At 39.4% G+C, this 6,270-nt stretch overlaps 1 pseudogene; it reads left to right on the top strand.

The window, feature by feature from the left end:
- Positions 1-1,033: 1,033 nt before the first annotated feature.
- The window catches only part of LOC101355443 (guanylate-binding protein 6-like), a 21,702-nt pseudogene continuing 16,465 nt past the window's right edge, over positions 1,034-6,270 (top strand).

Genomic DNA, 6,270 nt, shown 5'->3' with positions numbered 1-6,270 from the left:
CCCTTTCCCTATTCTTTTTCCTGTTTCTGTCTTTACTCTTATTCTTACTCTGCGCTTACTCTTGTTCTCATTCTTGGGAGTAAGTTGCAGACAACCTGAAACTTTGGAGCCCTGGTGGCACAGTGGTTAAGAGATCGGCTGCTAACCAAAACATTGGCGGTTCGAATCCACCAGCTACTCCTTGGAAACCCAATGGGGCAGTTCTACTCTGTCCTATAGGGTCACTAAGAGTCCGAATTTACTCCATGGCAATGGATCTTTTTTTTTGGGTGGGGGGTGGTTCTCGGATAATTACTTCAGCCTGCATTTTTTAAGATTCAGGACATTATCCTGTCTTTCCTTTTTGAAAGGGAGCCTGTGTTCTTTAGCTCTACCTCGTTCCCATGCAGCTGCTCCCTCGTCCACTTCTCACCCCTATCCCTGTCACTCCACTAAGTCTTTAGAAAAAAGAGGAGGGCATCTAGTCACAGTAATGCCTTAGAGAGCACATTTTGGTTTATGATGGTCACTAGAAAGCTACTGCAGGTTACTGATCAAGGAATTTATAGGATAACCAATGGTTTTGAGGAAGATTATTTTACCAAGTAAATAGTTGCAGCATGGTCAGGTTTTTAATTCTGGTTCTATGACTTATCACTTTATTTTTATGTCATTTGCAAAGTGGATATTAATCGCTAACTTGCAGGTTCTTGTAAATATTGATGAGATCAGGTACGTAAGACGTGTATCAGGGCTTGTCATATTGTTGGTACTCAACACATGGTATTAAATCCTTGAATTTTATTATTTTTATGGAGGTAACACTTTGGAGGGTGGTAAACATGTTTCATCACTAGCATCGTCAGAGATTTGGTTAATGAAGGAGAAAGTGCTCTGTAGTCAGTTAAACCCAGCCTACATTTTGTCCCATAGAAAAGTACAGAAGTCTCAGCAGCCCTAAGTTGATGTACTCCTGCATTGGACATCCTAAGGCAGAGAATAACGTTATGATATTATTTCTACGGAGAGGCTCGTCTAGGTTTGGCAGGTTACCATGGCATCTGGACCCACTGTGACGGCCCCCATTTGTCTGGTGGAAAACCAGAACCAGAGGCTGAATGTGAACCAGCAAGCTGTAGAGATTCTTGACAAGATCGCTCAGCCGGTGGTGATGGTGGCCATTGTAGGGCTGTATCATACAGGAAAATCCTATGATGAACTGTCTGGCAGTACAGAACCATGGTGAGTGTTGTTCTGGGACAGGGGTCATTTGCTTGATTACAGCTTTACCTCAGCTTCTTAATTCTCCTCCAGATTCACATGAAGATAGAACCTAACTCTTCTCAATAAAACAAACTTCTAACTACCACGTTACTTCCTTAATGTAATCTCTTCCTGTAATTTTTGGTTTACTCCTGGTAAGGAAAATCTTTCCTTCTAGTGCTAATAATTTCCCTTTTTCTTATGTGATCAAGAACTGGGCCCCTGCAATTGTTCTCCCTCCTCTCTTGCAGCATACTATGCTTTTTCTATGGAATATCCCCATCAGCATATAAAGATGTTTGACTATTTACCATCTTAAAAATCCTTTCTGGGTTCCACACCCAATTGTGGCTATCACTCATTTTTTTAACCACTTTTCAGAACCAAAATATATTGTCTCAATTTCTTTTTTCCACTTTTTCTCTTCCCATGTTCTTTCTTCAATCCACTCCTCTTCAGGTTTGGACCCTGCCATTCTTCCAAACTGCTCTTGTTAAAGTTACCAATGACCTCCATTTTGTCTGATGCAGTGGTTGCCTCTTTGTCTCCATCCTGAGCCATTGCCTGGCATCATTCTTGCAGTTGATGTCCTCCCTGCTCCTTGAAATAGATGACGCACAAAGGTGACATCTTTGATGAAACAGAGAAAGCACCATCTTGTATCCTGAGGCTTTACAATCCCACAAATCTACAAGTTTTTCAAGAGTAGTAACTGGGCAGCCTGGATTATCTGCCATCACTGTATGTTGCTTTCTCCTATTTCCTTGCAGGCTTCCCTCTGGGCTTCATGGTGCAGTCTGAAACCAAGGGCATCTGGACGTGGTGTATACCCCACCCCTCCAAGCCCAACCACACCCTGGTCCTTCTGGACACTGAGGGTCTGGGTGATGTGGAAAAGGTAAGGCAGAAAGTCACAGAGAAATTCTTTTACTCTGAATTTTCTCCTTATCTCTTCTTGGTCCTTTGTAACTTCTGTGATGTATTCCCGAAATCTAAAAAATCCAATTACAGCGAATGAAGCGAATTTTGTTCTCTTTGAAACTCACCTCTAGTTAAGATCGGATATCATGATATATTAGGTAAAATCTTCTTTTTTTTTTTTTGGTGCTGGGGTGAACGACTGGATTCAATTTAATAGATATTTTTGAGCAGTTGGGTTCCAACCCTCTGGATTTAGTACTGTAGATTTTAATAATTAACGTAAGGACTCTGCCTCCTTATAGCCAGTTGAGGAGATCACACATATGCAACCAGATTTAATACAGTGGGACTGGGAAAGAAGCAGGTTAGGTAGAGGAAGAATTTGCACTGCAGTGCAATCCCCCACCTTTGTCAATTCCATGGGAAGCCCTGTAACTGCAATGGCCCTTTTGAATTATCTGGAATTGGAACAAGAGTGCTGGTCCTTTATCTCCAGTTGCTGATTAATCATAGGAAGACTACCCTAGAAGGCTTTATCATTAAGAGGACTCACAGCTAAGGGCTTTCTTCCATCAGTACTCCCAACAGTTGGAGGAATAGTTTCTTCAGTCCCTAAGAGGGATCCAGGCAGCACATCACAACTACTACCACAGACACTTGAGTATTAGGGTGACTTGTTAAGGAAGAAGGGAGCCATCATTCCCATTCCAGGGGATCAGGAAAGGCTCCTGACTGACCTTCAGAGGTAGCCAGTGAAGTGTGTATTTGAGAGTTAGAGCTAAGAGAGTTGGGTTTACATTTCCTATGGTAAAAATCAGCGGCTATCCACAAAACATTTAGGAAGGCTTTGATGCCTAACTTCTCTGGTTCTATAAAAAGCGTATGCTTGATCCACTACAGATACTTTAAGGTGGATTTTTGGTATTTTATCTTTATACTAATGGGTGGAATGAATGATTTCTTTTTCTTTTTTGTATTACTTTAGGACTCATTTCGATGTTGTATCTAAATTTCTATAACTCTCCATTTCTGCCTAAATTCTGTATTTACTTTTACACCCAGATATGAAAAAATACACTCTTGTTGTCTAAACAATTTATTGTTTTTCATAACACCCACTTCTTTGTGTCCTAATTGGTTACTTAAAAAAGAAAAAATTACTGTTTGGGGAAATAAAGTAATGAATAGACTATTTTCTCCCACTTCCCATGTTGAGTCTTCTAGGCATAAATTCCAATTTTTGCTTTTGTTCAAGGGATTAGTGCCATGTTTTACACATTGTTTATAGTAGAAACAATTTCTGGATTATGCTATAATTTAGATGGTGCTATAATTTATACCAACAAGTTAGTCCAGCCGATGAGGTCCTTCATGAGCCTTCACCAGAGCCCCTTTTCCAGTCTTCTTATCTGCATCTGTTCCCTGCTCCAGTCAAACCAAATAACTCTATGATTGTTGCAAAGGACAGCTGAATTCTAACATCTTTGATTTTACTTCTGTGAGTCTTTTTATCTGTAGGATCACTTCATTTGTTCGAGTCCACATTCTACTAATTCTTTAACACCCAGCTGGAGGCTTCTAGGAAGCCTTCATATCACTCACCCTTTCTGCATCTTTAATAGCTTCTATTCTTTCTTGATAGACTTCTTACTTTTAATTTACTATTATAGTTGCAAGTTCTACTGTTCCTATCCGTTACTCAAATGTAAGCTCTTTCCAAATATAGTAATTTTTGTTGTATTCATTTTTATGCATGTTTGTCTCCACTTTTTTGTTCTTTTTTATTGTACTTTAGATGAAGGTTTACACAGCAAACTATCTTCTCATTAAATAATTAATACACATATTGTTTTGTGACATTGGTTGCCAACCCCACCAACATGTCAACACTCTCCCCTTCTGCACCTTAGATTCTTCATTACCACTTTCCTGTCCCCTCCTGCCTTCTCCTGTTTGCCCCTGGGCTGGTGTGCGCTTTATTCTCCCTTTGTTTTATGGGCCTGTCTAATCTTTGGCTGAAGGGTGAACCTCCGGAGTGACTTCATTACTGAGCTAAAAGGGTGTCGGGGGTAAGGGAGTCATACTCTTGGGGTTCTCCAGTCTCTGTCAGACAGGTAAATCTGGTCTTTTCTTTTTTTTTTTTTTTTTTGAGTTAGTATTTTGTTCTACATTTTTCTCCAGCTCTGTCCTGGACCTTTTATAGTGATCCCTATCAGAGCGTTCGATGTTGGTAGCTGGGAACCATCTAGTGGTGCTGGACTCAGTCTGATGGAGGCTGTGGTAGTTGTGGTCCCTTAGTTCTTTAGACTAATCTTTCCCTTGTGTCTTTCGTTTTCTTCATTCTCCTTTGCTCCAGATGGGGTGAGACCAGTGGAGTATCTTAGACGGCCGCTTACAAGTTTTTAAGACCACAAACACTACTCACCAATGTAGGATGTAGAACATTTTCTTTATAAACTCTGTTATGCCAATTGAGGTAGATGTTCTCCAAGACCATGGTCCTCACAGCCTTCAGCCTAGTAATTCAGTCCCTCAGGGAATTTGGATGTGTCTATGGAGCTTTCATGACCTTGCCTTCGTCAAGTTGTGCTGGCTTCCCCAGTATTGTGTACTGTCTTATCCTTCACCAAAGTTTACCACTTATCTATGGTCTATTTAGTGTTTTTCCATCCCCACCACTCCTATCCCTTGTAACCATCAAAGATTGTTTATTTTTGTGTGTAAACTTTTCATGCGTTTTTATAGTAGTGATCTCATACAATATTTATCCTTTTGTTATTGACTTATTTCACTCAGCATAATGCCTGCCAGATTCCTCCATATTGTGAGAAGCTTCAAAGATTCATCATTGTTCTTCATCGTTGTGTAGTATTCCATTGTGTGTATATGCACCATAGTTTGTTTATCCATTCATCTGTTGATGGGAATCTAGGTTGTTTCATTTTTTTTTAATTGTGAATAATGCTACGATGAACATGGCTATGCATATGTCTATTAGTGTGACAGTTCTTATTTCTCTAGGATATATTCCTAGGAGTGGAATGGCTGGATCAGATGGTATTTCCATTTCTAGCTTTTTAAGGAAGTGTCATATCATTTTCCAAAATGACTGTACCATTTTGCATTCCCACCAGCAGTGCATAAGAGTTCCCATCTCCCAGCAGCCTACCCAACATTTGTTATTTTATGTTTTCTTGATTTGTGCCAGTAATGCCGGGGTGAGATGGTATCTCATTGTGGTTTTGATTTGCATTTCTCTAATCGCTAGTGATAGCAAGCATTTCCTCATGTGTCTGTTAATGTCTTCTTTGGTGAAGTGTCTGTTCATTTCCTTTGCCCATTTTTTTAATTGGATTATTTGTCTTTTTGTTGTAGAGGTGTTGATTTTAGAGACTAGGCCTTTGTCTGATTTGTAATGTCCAGAATTTTTTTTCACATTCTGTAGGTTCTTTTTTTACTCCTTTGATAAAGTCTTTTGATGAGCATAAGTGTTTAATTTTTAGAAGATCCCAGTTACTTAGCTTATCTTCTTGAGTTTGTGTGTTGTTAGTTATGATCTATATTCTGTTAATACCATGTAGTAGCACCTCTAGTGTTGATCCTATTTTTTCTTCCATGATCTTTATAGTTTTTGTTTCATATTTAGGTCGTTGATCCATTTTGAATTAGTTTTTGTGCATGGTGAGAGGTATGGGTCTTGTTTCACTTTTTGAAGATGGACATCCAATTTTGCCAGCACCATTTGTTAAAAAGACTGTCTTCTCCCCGTTTATTGGAGTTTGGGCCCTTGTCAAAGATCAGGTGACCGTAGGTGAATGGATTTATATCTGGGTTCTCAATTTCTGTTCCATGGGTCAATGTATCTGTCCTTGTACCAGTACCAGGCTGTTTTGACTACTGTAGCTGTATAGTAGTTTCTGAGGTCAGGTAGTGCAAGTCTTCCTACTTTATTCTTCTTCTTCAATAGTGCTTTACTTATTCAGGGCCTCTTCCCCTTCCATATAAAGTTATTGATTAGTTTTTCCATCTCTTTAAAGAATGCTATTGGTGTTTTGATTGGGATTGCATTGTATTTGTAGATTTATTTGAGTAGAATTGACATTTTCA

The sequence above is a fragment of the Trichechus manatus genome, unplaced genomic scaffold (genome assembly GCF_000243295.1).
Source record: "Trichechus manatus latirostris isolate Lorelei unplaced genomic scaffold, TriManLat1.0 scaffold00058, whole genome shotgun sequence".
Taxonomy (NCBI): domain Eukaryota; kingdom Metazoa; phylum Chordata; class Mammalia; order Sirenia; family Trichechidae; genus Trichechus; species Trichechus manatus.
This window is presented reverse-complemented; position numbering and strand designations above follow the sequence as displayed.